Source organism: Camelus bactrianus, chromosome 3 (assembly GCF_048773025.1).
Source record: "Camelus bactrianus isolate YW-2024 breed Bactrian camel chromosome 3, ASM4877302v1, whole genome shotgun sequence".
NCBI classification, from domain to species: Eukaryota; Metazoa; Chordata; class Mammalia; order Artiodactyla; family Camelidae; genus Camelus; species Camelus bactrianus.
The window spans coordinates 81,727,065-81,743,334 of NC_133541.1; positions in this window are offsets into that span (position 1 = coordinate 81,727,065).

Consider the following 16,270-nt stretch of genomic DNA (forward strand, 5'->3'; position numbering starts at 1 on the left):
TTCCAGATCATCACAATAAAGGGAATATCACAATAAAGAGAATCACAAAAATTTGGGGGTTTCCTAGTGCATATAAAAGTTATGTTCACACTACACTGTAGTATATTAAGTGTGCAATAGCATTATGTCTAAAAAGAGAGGGACATCCCTTAATTTTAAAACAATGCTGTTGGAAAAACGGCGCAGATAAACTTGCTCGACAGAAGGTTGCCACAGATTTTTCGACTTGTGCAAAGAGCAATCTCTGTGAAGCACAATAAAGCAAAGTGCAAAAAAAATAAGGTGTGCCTGTACACGGCTTCTCCTTTTGTCGTATTTATTCAATCAAGAGGCACTGTGCTAGGGTCCAGGAATACAACAGCTCTTCATGGGACTTATTTGTTAGCCAAGTCCTCATCCCTATCTCGTAACACCTAGGACAGGATTCTGTGAGCAGGGACATTCAGAAAAGGGGCCTTCCAGACCTGGGATGTCAGAGAGTTGGAGAGGAAGGCAGTCCCAAGCCTGTGGTCCAGCAGTTGGCTAGAGCTCAGGTCTTAGACTGGCATAACTTGTTCCACTGCAGTGTGTCATCCTGGAGGGTGAGATCCAGCTTTCTGAAAACTAAGTATAAAAATAACTAGAATTTATTTTTCATTTTTAGTCAAATTTGTTGAGGTTTGATTTACATACAATAAAATATACTCATTTTAATTGTACAATTCAATCTAAGTTTTGAATGTATTCATGAAGGTAACCACCATTATAGTCAAGATACAGAACATTTCCATCATCCCAGAAGATCTCTTGAACTCCTTTGCAGTCAGTCTTTCTAACCCTGGTCCCAGGCAACTACTGTTTCTTTTCTGTCATTATAGATTAGTTTTGCCTATCCTAGAATTTCATGTAAATGGAAAACATACAACATGTGCTCTTTTGTATCTGGCTTCATTTGCTCAGCATGATTTTTAGATTTATCCATGTTGCTGTAGGTACCCAAAGTTGTAGCTTTTTATTGCTAAAGAGTATTCCACTGTGTGGATATGCCACAAAAATGTTAATCTGTTGATGATGGGATTTTGGATTATTTCCAGTTGGGGCTATTATGAGTAAAGCTACTGTGAACCTTTGTGTCTGTCTTCGGCAGGGCACATGTTTTCACTTTTCTTGTGGAAACACCTAGGTACTAATGAATTGTATAGAAAGTGTTTGTTTATAAGAAATTGCCAATTTTTTTCCAATTAAAGATGGCTTTGCATGAAATGTTGGCAGCTGCAAATACTGGATAGTCAGCTACAGTATAATGGTCCCAAACAAGGCACCTTGAAAGACAAAGGGCAGGAGAATCCTCCCAGGAGGCACAACTGTGATGAGCACATACTGTTGTCCACCTGGTGGAAAGTAGATGCAGCCTGAGCCCAGGAACACAATTTATGAGGATCCCAGCAGGAATTTAAATCTTGCACAAGGATCAAAAGTAACTGAAGCTCCTACTTTATACGTATAAAGTATTTGAAGGCTCTGCTAGCCACTCAGCCACTGTTCATCTGCATGCATAAGCCTGAGGGACGCCCAGCCAGGAATTACAGATTTTACCCATCATAGGTGACAGGTAGCAGGAAAAATATGTCCTTAGAGAACTGGGGTGAAGTCACTGAACTTTACTCCAAAGGCTTCAAATACATTCAGTTCAATTTAGCAATCATTTATTAAGCAAACGTTGACTCTGGATCAGGCACTATGCCAGCTACTGGGGATATGGCCACACACAAAGCATGGTGCCTGTCTCAAGCCTCTTTGGGATATCTCCCTCCACTGTCCAGGAACTGAAGTAATTTTTTCTAGAAACCCAGGCCAGATCTCTATTGCATTTTGTATCCTGCTAAGGTAAGAGCCTGGCATGTTGGTGAGTACGGAGAGCCAGATGGTTGTGAAACATAGGAGGGGATTGGGAAGTGATAGATGAGTTAATGGCTAAAGCTGTATTTCTGAACCCTCCTCTGCAACTGGTGGTAGATAAAGCCATGAGTCCCAGCAGACTCCTGTTAATGATCAGATCCTGTGATAATCCTGACAGTCCCACTTGAGGCATGATTTTGAGCCCATTCTGAACTCAAGAGCTGGAAATTGGAGTATCATACTCATTAATGTTAGACTCAGATTGCGTATTGTCATGCTTATGGTGGGGGTGGCTTGGTTCTCAATTTAGTTCTCTAAGTTTTAGCTACAATCTCCTTCCATTTCTCCCCAGCATGCATGATACATTGATGAGTCATAGACTTGGGCTAAGTTTACACACAGAATTAGGATGTCATTCTCTCTGGCTCTTTCCTAAGGTTCTGTCTTCATTCTTCAGTGGCTGTGGTTGTCCATGTACCTTGCCCTGCTTCCTCTGACAATAAGCTGATGGGTTGTCCTATTGGACCCTCGGTGTTACATTAGATGCCTGTGGTCTGCCCTCAGGGTAAAGTAACACAGATGGAATTCATTTTGTGCCAATCACTTTTCTAAATTTCAATTATTTTCCATAATAGGCCTGTGGTTTTCAATCTTCAGAGCCTTCAGATAGATTTTTTTCCCCCTTTTTTGTTTTTCAGGGCTTATAGCTATTATTTGAAGGAGAATGGGTTTATTAGGAGCTGTTTCCTTCTAACTAAAAACAGAGACTCTGAGATACTTTTTTGCAGTTCTTGAATGTCAATTTGACTCTTTTAAAATAGAGATTCAAATACTTTGTTGTAGTGCTTCATTTATTTCCATTCATTATTTTCATCCTTTTTCTCGTTTTATCTTTATATTAATCTTATTTCTTTTGAAATCCTTGTCTACAAACTTAACTGTCTGGTTTATTTTTCAGTCAGCTTCTAATGACTGTTTTATCTCTTGATTATCAGTCACTTTCCTGTTTCTTAACTCTAATTTTATTGAACACTGGACATTGTAGATTTTAAACATTTTAGAGGCTTCAAATGATTTTATCTTTCACCAGTTAATTTACCTTTGCCTTTATGAGGCTTACAGAGTGGGTATTGATTACTTAATCCAATCAGGGACTGAGCTAAGAGAGTACTTACTTGAAATTAAGTCTCAGCCTACCTCTGGTTCATCCCAGGGATGAACCTAGGGTACTGCTCTCTAAATCTTTCCTAGTATGGTCATTGGATCCCTCCATCTTGGTAAGTCTTGAACTCTATCCTTCATTTCTTCATCACTGTGAAACTACTCCAAAGTCCATTATGCTTTCCAAAGGCTTTCTGCTCAGCTTTTTTTGGCTCACAATCCGTTTTAACTTCAGAACCTGGCAGATGTCTTTGGGAAGAACTCAAGGTGTGTTGAAGCCACTCAGGTTTTCAGACCTGTGAGACTGCCAAAAACTTCTGGTTTCTCTCACTCTGCTCAGGTAAAACCTGAATCAGACACTTGCCCTTTGGCCAAAATCAACAAATGCCTCCAGAGAAAAATAAGCCACAGAAGGTCAGTTCACTTCTCTTCAGTCTTTCTCCATAATCTTTACCCCTATTATCCCCTCAGATGTTTTTATGCAAATGATTTTCTTAAATTTTTTTTTTTAAATTATGTGGCTCTTTGTTACAAGGGTTATCTGTGACCAATAGGAGTCTTAGTATGTCATGAACTAAAAGTCTATGGGAAAAAGTAATAGATGTATAAATGAAACAGGAGAGAAACCTGAACAGACCAACTATGGTAATACGCCATGAACATAGGAGTATGATTCACTTTAACAGCCAACTCAGGAAATAAAGAGAGAGGGAACAGTTTCACAAACATTCTACACACATCTCCTGTCTCCCTGCTTCATCAAATGCTGTTCTCTCTTCTAGAAATATTCCAGTTCTCAAACGAGACATGAGTACAGGTAAAAACAATTTAGACTTCACAATCTGGCCATACAGGTAAGGGATAAATCTGTCAGGGAAGACGTGTCTTTGAGAAGAGGAGGAGTAATCCCCATCTGGGTCCATTTTCTTCCCTTGACCCCCACTTTGGCAAGGAAAGGGAGAGAGGCACATTCTTTCTTAGAGAGAGGGGGCTCCCCAGGGTTCTGCCACTGATCGTGTATCACATGTGTTGAGCTTCTGCTCTGCCCAGCAGTACAGTAGGCACTGTGGATACAGGAGTAAAATGAAACACAACTCTCTACCCCAGCTCAGCTCCCAGCTCCTCATCACAGCTTTTTCTGCATTTCTGAGGACCTTGCTAGCAGTTGCTAAGGGAATGCTCAATGAGATATCCTTTGTTTATTTTTTGTTTCTCCTTCCTGCCCGTATCTTCTGTCAAATTTCTATCTCTCCAGTTAATGCCAACCAGGCATAACGTTGTAAGCAAGAGAAATGAGGAAGTTTTGTGCTCCTCATAGGTTGAAACTGACCACACAGGCCACTGTCCTCTGCTAAACACATTAATATCGTTCTCAGAGCTTTGTCACTGTGTTGAAAATGGGAGAGGAAATCTTTTATAGAAATTGTTATATCAACCAGATACAATCATGCTGGATCCTTTTTTGATAAGGTAAATGGGAGATTACTACCTAACATTTCCAGATAGTAATGGTTAAGTTATGAATTTGTATCTGAATAAAATGTTAATAATACTGGCATGCAGAGGTTATAGAAATGTAAATTGTATCGTAAGAGTCCCAATTGTGTAGCTTAAAAAATACCAAGTTCCACTTGCGTTTATTGCCAGAGACTTAAAAATTAAGTTTCCTTCCCTGGAGTAGTTTAACTGTAAGAATAGTTACTTCCATTATCTGCCCATCCGAAATTATTCAGTTGATTTAATCCCCTCAAAATTAGCGGATTTTCACTGTGGGATTTAGCCAGGGGATTTTTCCAGCTCTGCTGATACCAACATTTAAAGTGATTATGTATAATCTGTTTCCTTTCCACTATTTCATTTCATAAAATACTATTTTCCCAATTTCTCTCTCTTCAGCAGAAAGGAGATCAGGACAGAGTATGCTATCAGGATTTGGCTCCGTGCCATTTATTAGACAAAATAACTTTAAGACTTGCTGCTGAGGTCTCTCTGGCGGTGGATTCTCTTCCCAAAGTCTTGATATTCCCTGGTCAAAGCTGTTCACAGGTCAGAAAAGTAGGCTGTCGGGTTGTTGACATAAGAAGGGTTGGACAACCCAAGAGACATTTGAAGATATGATCAGAGATCTTTGTAATAATATATTCGTTGTGAGCATTTCTGTTCTGAGTGATAGGAAGTAAGGGGACAGGATGGCAGTGTTGTCTTGTTATCCCTAAATATGTTCAATGTCATGCAGTGGTCAGAACTGACCCAACTACATTATAGAAGTTAAAGTCTAAGCCCCGTTCATAAAGGCATAGAGTGTACAACAGATTTTACATAACTTTAAAAAGTTGGGCCATTTACTGTGCTCAAGTGCTAACCCCCCCTCACCGTGTATTCCTTGCTTTATATAGAGCAAGGGCCAGAGATGTTGGATATAAAGCAATTTAGATATGGTCGTGAATGGTTTATTTTTAGGAATATGATCCAAATCTTTAAGACATAAATATTTTAGAGAACATTTATCAAAAATAACCTTTGGTCCCTTGAATCTTTGGGAAATGTGAACAAGAACATGGTACAAACTTTCTGCATCTGCCTTTATCACCATTAAACATAGAGCTGTTTCTGCTCCTGCCCCTGAAGGAGTAACTGCTGTACAAGTGGGCAGAGGGTTTTCTTCAGTCTTTCATTATCAATCTGCGCAGACTCTGTTCAGAGAATTAAAGGGAAACGTGAACGTAATGAGGAGAGAAATGGAAAACATCCCACAAAGTTGGACAAGAACAACTTTCAAGGTAACGTAATTACAAGGAAACTGAAAAATAAGCAATTCCCAGAACTCACACAGGACTGGAGATTGTTTGACTAATGTCCAGCAAGAATGAAGAGACATCGTTGAATTAAAGGACATTTAGTAGAGACCCCCAAAAGGACCAAATCTTAGAAATGGGGCAAAAGAGTTCCAAGCAAGGGCTCTGCTAAGTCCTCTTAAAAGGAACTTTTAAAAAGTACTTCAGAATGGTCAAATTAATGTGAGCGTAACTTCACTACCTGCCCCAAAATGTTTGAATTATTTAAAGGAACGCAACAAAATTGAGCACTCAACAAGGTTAAATTCACAATGCAAAGAATAACATGGACATAATGAGGAGGGAAATGGAAGAAACAAAGAAGGATTAAGGAACTTCAGACTATGAAAAATACAATACCTGAAATGAAAAATACACTGAGTGGATTTAAGAGCACGTTAGACACCACAAAAGGAAAGATCAGTGAAACTGAAGCTTTAGAACTATAAATCCAAATACAGAAAAATTTATCCAAAATGAAACAGAGAAAACAGATTCAAAAAAGAAAAATAAACAGCATCTGTGAACTGTGGGACAATAATAAGCAATCAAACGTGTGATTGGAATCACAGAAGGAGGAAAAGGGGGGAAGCAAGAAATATTTGAAGAAATGGCCAATGTTTTTTCAAATTTGACAGAAATGTTAAACCTACAGATCTAAGAAGCTCATCGAACCTCAAGCAAAAGAAACATAACAAAAATGACACCAAGGTACATCATAATCAAATTTCTGAAAACCGGTGATAAAGGGGGGAAAAGTACTTAAAAAGTCTTCAGGCTTCTAGTTCGGTTAAGTAAGGAGCTGAAAGTCATCATTTGGTCCTAACAACAAGTAAAAAGCTGAACAAACCAAAAAGTCAACTCTTCTTAGATCCACCAGAGAAGTGAGGTCACATGGCAAACCACTAACCCCCAAGTTGGAGAGACAGGGAGGCAGGTACAGAGGATCACAACTTACTGGAGTGAAAACCATGAGCAGAAATGTCTGTGGGAACCAGTACCAGGTAGAAAACCTAACAGGTCCTGTTATAAATTAGAGAGATATATATATGGTAAACATTAGAGCAAGTACTAAAAAATATTCACATCATCCAAAAGAAAGCAGGATAAAAGGACAAAGAAACAAAGAATAAATGTGACAAATAGAAAACAGACAGAATTATTGTCGATATAAACCCAGCTGTATTGATAATTAAATATAAAAGGTCTAAGCACTGCAATTAAAAAACAAATTATAAAATAAAAAAATAAGAACCAACTTGGTAACAGTTTACAAGAAACACACTTTCAATGTAGACAGACATAGGTTAAAAGTAAAAGAAGATAAAAGATGTCCCATAAAACACTAATGAAGAGAAAGCTAGAATGGCTATATTCACATAAGATAAAGTGGACTTCAGAAAAGTAAGAATTCTAGGAATGAAGAAGGCTACTACATTATGATCAAAGATTCAAAGTATCAACAAGAAATAAGTCTTATATGTATACGTACCTAATCAAGACCTTAAAAAAAAGTATGAAGCAAAAACTGACAGAAACAAAAAGAGAACCGCAGGTGTAGTTGAAGATTTCAATTAGCAGACAAAAGAAACTGAGTGTGTAGGAGACTTGAACAGCATTATCAGCCAACGTGACCTAACTGACATGTAGACAACGAGCCACCCAAAATGAAACAGAGGGAGAAAAAATGTGGCAATGATTTCATGTGTAAAAATAAAATTATAAAAATATGAGAAGAAATCATGTAAGAATTATTACTTTTTTTTTTTATCTTAGAATAGAGAAGACCTGAGTATAACGTGCAACTCATGGAGCTTAAAGGAAAGAATGACAAATACAAATACAGGAAAGTAAAAATTTCCTCACGGCAAAAACCATCATCAGTAAATTCAAACTGTAAATACACCAAGGCAAATACTTGCTATTCCAATCATACAAGAAGCTAACAGTTACATATAAAGTGCTTCTACAAGTAAGTAAGAAAAGGACTCCAAAACAATAGAAAGATAAACAAAAGGCATAAACAGCTCCTGGAAAAAGAAATGTTCTTAAATATGTGAAAGTGTACTCAATCTCATGCACAATATTATTTTTCACTGTCAGATGATAAAGATTAAAGTGTTTGCTAACATGCTGTGCAGGTGAGGACAGCTTAAGAGCTGATAATGGCCATCTCTTCCCAACTCCCTATACAGTGACTTCATGTTGAAAGCTTAAAATCAACCATGACGAAAGTATTTTATATCATGGGGACTGGCAAATGCTACCGATCAAGTTTTTTCCTTCCCTGAAAGTAAGTTGTTGATCATTTACCAACGTATCACCAGGTAAGAGTATGGGGAAACAGGCCCTCTCATCCTGCTGTTGTTTTGAATATAAAGCAGCACAAACTCCACATGGCATTTTGTTAATATCCAGCAAAATTATTAACTGCACACGCTTTTTAAAGCAACAATTTTACTTCTAGGTACATGGCCTACTTGTTTTTGCACACAGGTGAATTTGTATGCCTTTGTTTTTTCTTATTAGCACTGATGTCTGTCAATAGAGGATTGGATTTTAAAATGGAGTACATTTTATACAATGGAATGTCCAGCAGCTGTTAAAATAGATGAGAACACCCTTTATGTCCTGATATGGAAGAAGATCCAAGTGATATGGTTAACTGAAATAAGCAAGATTTTGAGAGTGAGAAGAGAGTGTGTTTAAATATATTTGCTACCAAAGTCCTACTCACAAGAAAGATCAGTTACTTCTGGGGAGGAGGATCGGGGTGGGAGGGAAATTTCAGTGTTTAAAATGTTTTTGAATTTTGCATTATGCACAGTATTACTTAGTAAATAAAGAGTTAAATTTAAATGTCATAAAAATACTTACTGATGTGTTGGGAGACAGGCTGTTTTATACACTATTAGTGACACTGAGCTGGAATAGTCTTTATCAAAAGCAATTTGATCTCTCTCATCTTGATATGATTTTCAGTATCTTCTCGATAATTACCTATATTTTACAAATCTACTATGATGAGCATGCATTGTTTTCCTGTCAACTTAAGGGGTATTTTAGAAAAATGTAAATCTTTAGTGTTTTACAGTATCTTAAACATAAATACCTGGCATCCTATTGTACAGTCCACTCCCACTCTGTACATTGTCACCAAATAAAATATGTGCCACTTCAAAACATCTCATCTGTAAAAACAGACAGAAATACAAGTACATCCACTCATACCAAACTATGTTGTAAAAAATAGGGGTTCCAGAAAGAGAAGTGTCCTGTGGTCAAATTAAAGAAACGTTAAGCTACATTTCATGGTCTCTTCCCCTTAAGAGACAGATAATTAATGTTATCATACTGATAACATTAATGTTTCTGAGTGATCCTGAAGTAAGGAAAATTGTTTAACTGCTTATAATTTCTATCTCTTCCTCCCTCCCCATCTCTGAATATCTAAAAGCAGCCTCATGTTCCAAAGAACATAGTTCTTCCTTTAGAAGAGGAATCTGGTCTTTCAGTTTCTTCTGTTCGGTGTTTCCCTCTTCTTTGCCCTCCAACAAACTCTGCCGTTTTTAGAGGTATTCTTTGAGCTTCAAGGATGCAGATTTGGGAGCATGGGGGACAGACAGAAGAAGAGGTGACAGGCAAGCTACCGGGAGGAATTTTGGAGGAGAAGTACAGCAGAGGGGGATATGGAATACAAAAGAGAAGTAGAAGGCAGAGAAAGTGGGATTTTAGGAACTGATCTTTTGGAATGTGTATTGTCTTTGTGGTGGCCAAGAAATGATAAAGAAATGTGTGAGGATGGAAGGAGGGAAGGACGAAAGGAAGGCAGGTGAACTTCCTTGAAAAATCTGTTTTGGTTTCTAAACTGAAGTTCTGTGTAACAGCTCTTAGATGGTCAGGCCGTCCAGCATGGCCGTTCTCCTGCTCTCTGGCCAACCCCTTCTCGACCAGTCCCTGCTTCACCTACACCCTTCTCTCCTGACTGACCTTCCCTCCTAATCATACAGCCTAATCAGTAAATGCCTATGTACCTGCCCCCAGCCCCAGGTAGTGATTGTTCTAATCTCTAGATCAGAACCATCTCTACTCTATCTGATAGTTTATCAAAGGGGTGGTAAGGGACATGCTCCTCTGCTGGTTTCCATGGTAACCTATGAGCCAACCTGACAGTTTCATGGTTGATAACCTCTCCATCCCCCTGGTAGGGAAGACTACTGCCATGTCCTGCCCAACATCTGCTGCACTCGGTGGGTTGTAGCTCCAGGACCTAGCTTCCATAAGATCCCCCAACCCATTAAACCACTGATGTCTCTCTTTGCTGACTCCTGGCTCGCTCTTTGGTCTTGAGGCTGGGCAAGTACAGAGCTTTCAGGTCTGCGGGGTGCAACCAGACAGATGGACTATGTGAGTCACTTTCAGTAGTGTAACAGGCTTAAATCTGCATTCTCTAAAGCCTGCACACCATAAGTAGACGATTATATGGGCTTGGGGAAAAAAACAACTGCTGGGATCCTGCCAGTCACTCAGCTTCTTTGACCAAAAAGGAGAGAAAGGAAATGAAGTGAGCAAATTCTGGAGCATAAAGAGGGAAAAGAATCACAGCTCTGAAATTAGTATCTTAGTCACTCAGGTAGCTGCATCCTAATCAGAAAATGTGGTTTAGGAGAGGCTCTGAGTAATCCTGCATGCTGAAAGACTGCTTTCTGTTCTGAAAGGAAACAACCAAAATGCTGAATTTTTTACAGGATCAACTGCTGAAGAGAAAAAAAGCAGGACAAAGCCAGGACTGAATAGAGGAAGTCAGCCAAAGGCAATCCAGCTAGCTCGCTAGACAGTGACATCCAACAGCACAGTTTGCAAAGAAATGCAAATAATAATGCTCAGAGCATCAAAGGAGGAAAATATTGACAAAACTCAGTGCTAAAAAGGATGCCAGTGGATAAGGCACTTTTATAAACCGATGGAGAGACTGTGAATTGCTAAACCTTTCTGGAATGCAGTTTGGCAATACGTGCCAAAATTTAACATTGTAAATGTATGTATCCTTGACATGGCAATTCTCTTTGTAGGAATTTTCTCTGAGGACATAAATAAACATAAAGTACATAAAGATACACGGCAAGGATTTTTTTAAAGCTATTTTTATATAATAGCAAAAAAACCCAACCTGGGAATAATTTAATTATCTGTTGGTAGGGGGTTGGTTTAGTAAATTAAGTACATCCATACAGTGGAATACTATGCAACGTGTTAGCTCTTTTAAGTAAGCACAGGCTCTTGAGTCAGACTGAGTTTAAATATGGCCCCATCACTTCTGTGATTTTTGATCACATCATTTAGCACCTCTTTCCCCAAGTTTCCTAGTATTAAAAAATATTTTAAAATCTCTAAAATAGCTTTATAATCTATAAACCTACTTCAGAAAGTTTGACAAAGATTAAATGAATGAATACATCAAAAGCCCATGCACGTTAAGTACTCACTAAATGTTAAATACTATTATGCAAACATTATAAATGATAATATCTTGTCTATTTTAACATGGAATATGGTCACGTTGAGCAAAGGTTACAGACTAGTAATATAGGTTACGTTTATATAGAATAATTTGTTTGGATGCATGCATAGGATCCTGGAAAGATGTTTATTGCAATTTTAATACTGGATATCTCTGATGGTGGTATTTCAGATTATTTTTATTTTCTTTTTGTTTATTTTCTGATGTGATACTTTTTATGAACATAAAATGTAATAAGTCCTGAAATGGCAGGCTAGCAAATTTAGATCAGCTCTTCTACTGGGGAAACAAAAACTCTGGATACAATATAAAAATCATAATTTTAAAGCCCTAAGGAGCCAACTGGATAGGGAGAAATTACCAAGCCAAAATAGTGGAAGAGGATTAGTTACTCATTCAAAGCAAGTATTATTCTGAGAACATTTGCCGATATATTAAGAAAAACAACTGCTAACTAAGCTGTAGTTTTGATGACCGCCTATAACAAGAAGGAAAGTTAAAGCCAAGGGTTTGCAGCTCAGGATGGGAGAGTAACACTCATTCTTCCATTAGGATACCAGTTAGGGTACCTATTAGGTCGGTATCCTGATTGGCTTTATTCTCAGAGTAAGGGTGAACTAAAAGTAATCCTGTCTTTATTCAGTTTCTTTCTTTCCTTCTTTTTTTTTTTTTTCTTTCTTTCTCTCCCTCTCCCTCCCTCTCCCCCTCTTCTCTCTTAAACTCTTTCTCTTTCTTTTTCTTCCTTTCTTCCCTCCTTCTTTTCTTCTCTGCTCTTCTCTGATTTGCAGCCTGGTTTAACACCACTTGGGTAATCCAAAAAATGTAAAGCCCTAAGCTTGGATTAAGGTGGTCTCAGACTGGTGATGAGCAAGAGTAAACAAATATTTTCTCTGGAAGGAAGGTGAATTCATGTAAGTTGGCTTCAAATGATGTCTTAAAACATTTCTTTTGCATACACAATGACCAACATTCATTCAAAGATAAACAAACATACAAGAAAATAAGACACCTTGAGCAAGAACCAGCTCAAAGACATAAAATAAAAATATGTCCCATTTTTTAATCTGGTTGTTCGATGTTTTTGATATTGAGTTGTGTGAGCTGTTTATATAGTTTGGATATTAACCCCTTATGGGTCATATCATTCGCAATTTTTTTCTCCCATTCTGTAGGTTATCTTTTCATTTTGTTGATGGTTTTCTTTGCTCGGCAAAAGCTTTTAAGTTTACTTAGGTCCCATTTGTTTATTTTTGCTTTTATTTTCTTTGCTTTAGGAAACAGATCCAAAAAAATATTGCTACAATTTATGCCAAAGAGTGTTCTGCCTATGTAAGACATCCTTCTCTTGAGCTTTAAGACAACGTGGTGAGAATGTCACCTGTCCGTGTGGGAAGAATAGGCACAGGAAAGTTCTCTGAGGGATACTGTGAGCCACAGGAGTCTAAAGCAGTGTATTTAGGGACACCAGACTGCCATCAAGGAAGGTATAGAGGACATCACTTTTTACTTATTTATTTTTTTGCCCGTAATCACCCTTCCTTTTATCATGCATGTTTTCTTTGGAGAAACGTACCCTCCCTCCACTCCACCTACATGCTTTTATTGGCACTTTCAATCATAATACTCAGTAGTCATAGAGATGGGCGCATAACCTGAGTGTTAAGACAGACTGAGGTCTGGGCATCTCCAACAAAATAACCACAGACTGGGTGGCTTATAAACAACAGAAATGTATTTCTGACAGTTTGGAGGGTGGAAGTCTGAGATCATGGTAAATGCAGGGTTCAAAGTGGGGCTTCCTCCAAATCGCAGATTTCTTGTATCTTCACGTGGTGGAAGGGGCTGGGGGGTCTCTCTGGAGTCTCTTTTATTAGGTCCTAATGCATTCATGAGGGTTCCTCTCTCATGACTTAATGGCCTCCCAAAGGCCCCACTTCCTGATACCACCATCTTTGGGGGTTAGGATTTCAACATATGAATGTGGGAAGACACAAATATTCAGCACTAAGCCAAGTCAACCAGAATCCTTTCCTAGGGTTTTTTTTTTTTTTTTTTAATTCTTTTCATGCATCAAAAAAAGAGAAAGGGTGATATGAAATTTTGGTTAATCCCTCTCTGATGAAAAGATGTGCATTGTGGGAGTGGCCGATGGCCAGTTTCCAACCACGTGAAGGAAGCTGATCTTAGAAAATGAACTGGACACCAGAGGGGATCAGAAAGGGAATTGGAGAAGGAAAAACTTGAAAGTATTCAAGTTCTTTATTCTGTCAACCCAGAGAGTCAGCTTCTTCCCTTCCTTTCCCTCCCCCTTCTGAACGATTTACCTTTCTGCCTAAGCCAGTTCAAGTCTTAATTGTTCTGTCAAATACAGAGGGAAACAGTGGGGCCAGCAAGAGGACTGTGTCTAAAGTTAAGGTTAGGCTATTAAAACTCAGCTGCATAAACAGATCATAAGCCAGGGAATAGAGGCAGGTGACACTCGCTGATTGTGGCGGAATCAAAGCAATTGAACAACAACTGATACGACTTGGTTCACAGTCCATTTCTGAGTTGGTGGTGGTTGTGGTTTTTGTTTTGCCACCTACATTCCATGGGGGCAGGAAAAAAAAAGAGGCTAAAGGAACCTTTGGATGTTACACACAACTCTCAATACTGAAGCCGCATGTTACCTGTGGATAGTTACGGAGAAATAAGAGAAGTGGATTTTAAAACATAAGGCTTTCTGAGATGATACACGGGAAAACATAAATTAAGAGGAGCAGTTTAGGTTAGCCAGAAAGCATTTATCTGTGCCTATGGGTTTTTCGTTACTAAAATCTTGCTAGATACCCATGTTGACTCACTTCTCAGGGGTTACAGTTGGCACTCATTTATGCTGAGGTTGTTAGGAAGAGTGAGGTATGTCTAGAAGAATGTCGCACTAGTCGGGAGTAAGGGTAAAATAAGTCTCATCTTAGCTCCATGTTCCCTCAGCAGCGGCTACTCACCCTGCAGTCACGTTGCCCTCGTTGGGGGTGTGACAGAGCCCTTTCCCGTAGGGTTTATTGCGGAGCCGTGGTTCTCACGCCTTGGCTTTGTAGCTTGTGTACCTCCCCTCATCGCCTGCCGCCGGCCTCTCCCTGCCAAGTCAGGGTGGTGTTATTCCGCAGCTTTTAAAAAAACAAAGACATTCCACCTTCTAAACTGTTTTAGCTGGGGAAGATTTCCTCGGAACACATGCCACTCAAATACATGTTGTGAAACATATGTTTTATTGCAGGTGATTTTTAGTAAGCGGTAAGAGCCCCAGCCAGCTTACCCACTGGGATCAGCAGAGAAGTAAAGTCCAGATCAGAAACCAAAGTGGGGAGCCAGTTGGGAAACTTACTGCGTGCCTGGCATCAGACAGGGATGCTGCACTTATGCCTCGGGGCTCCACTTTTTCTAGCATAGGAACTGGCTCCCCTCCCCATTGGGATGGGAGGGTCCAATATGCAGCCATGTTAGGTGCCAGTGCATAGCATCCTGCATCCTGCATCCTGCATCCTGCATCCTGCATCCTACGGAAGTGGCAGGCTGTTTTTCTCTGCTGTTAGCGGCTGGATTGGAATGGGCTGGGATAGGTAGGCTAGGTTGCTAATTCCACTGGAAATTCCAAAATTTGAGATCACCCTTTCTCTTTTTTTGATGCATGAAAAGAATCTAAAACCCATTTTCTGAGGCATGCCTCTGACTTTTTGTTTTTATAAAGCTTTCAAGTGTCTCTCCTTTCATGTAGGGCTTTGAAGCATTTCTCCTTATCTAAACAAAGGAATACTTAGTAGTTGAGATCTCCTTTCCATTCCTTGCATTTTTTCAGTTCCCTATCTCTACATCCCTTCTGGGACACAGCCTGTCATGCTGGGTTTGAAGTCCCGTGGAGCAGAGCTGAAAATGGCTACCTGTAAAATCTCTTTTCCCAGAACTGTCTGACGCACAGTCAGATCCACAGCTGACCAGAGGAGTTCAGTCTCACTAGGATTCACCGAGCACCTCTGAGCTCCGAGGCACTGGGGCAGACACTGGAGACATAATCCTGGACAAGACAGGATTGCTCCCTGCTGTCACGGAGCTGGTGTTCCTCAGCTGTTGTTCTGAGACAGATGACTGGCTTTACAAGAGACTTGGTAAAATTCTGCCTTGAGCACTGGAGTAGCTTAGGGATTTAGAAGGATGGGCCAGCCCCAAATACAAATGTGACTGTGCCTCATCCAGTCAGCTTAGGGTGAGTAACAAAGATGTTAGAGGCTGAATTGTTGAGGACGTGGGAGTCCCTCTCAGGTTCTGCCCAATGCAGGACTCATACATGGTAGGATGTCACATTCTGTTTGGCCTCCGGGATGGACATGCAAAAAGAGAAAGCAAGAAAGACAGAGCTTCCAGGTTGTTGTTCATCAGAGAAGCCAGCTGACATTTCCCTGCAGATGTAACCGGCAGTTTTCCTTTCACTGAACCCAAGTCACTGTCTGGGAGATTTGAAGTCCAAATTGGGTCCCAGAGCAGTCTGATGCTCTATGCTTCTTGAAAAATGGACGTGCTGAGGCAGAAGGGAAGGGAGCGGGGCACAACCATTGAAGGAATAACACAGCAATTAAACTGGTTAGAACCAAGATGGTGGAAGATCTGACTTCCAGAAGACCTTGAGCCTCACGGCACACCCACAGGTGCCCTGACAGCTGACCAGAAAAGGTCAAAAAGTGGGCAGTGGGGCCCGAATCATGGAAATCCCCGCCCCTTCCCCCAAAGAGTTGGAATAATCCTCCCACTCATTAGCATATGGAATGACCCAGCCCATAAAACCTAACGACACCACACCTCCTGGTCGCTTTCCCTCTTGCCTCTAAGACGGCCTGAGTGT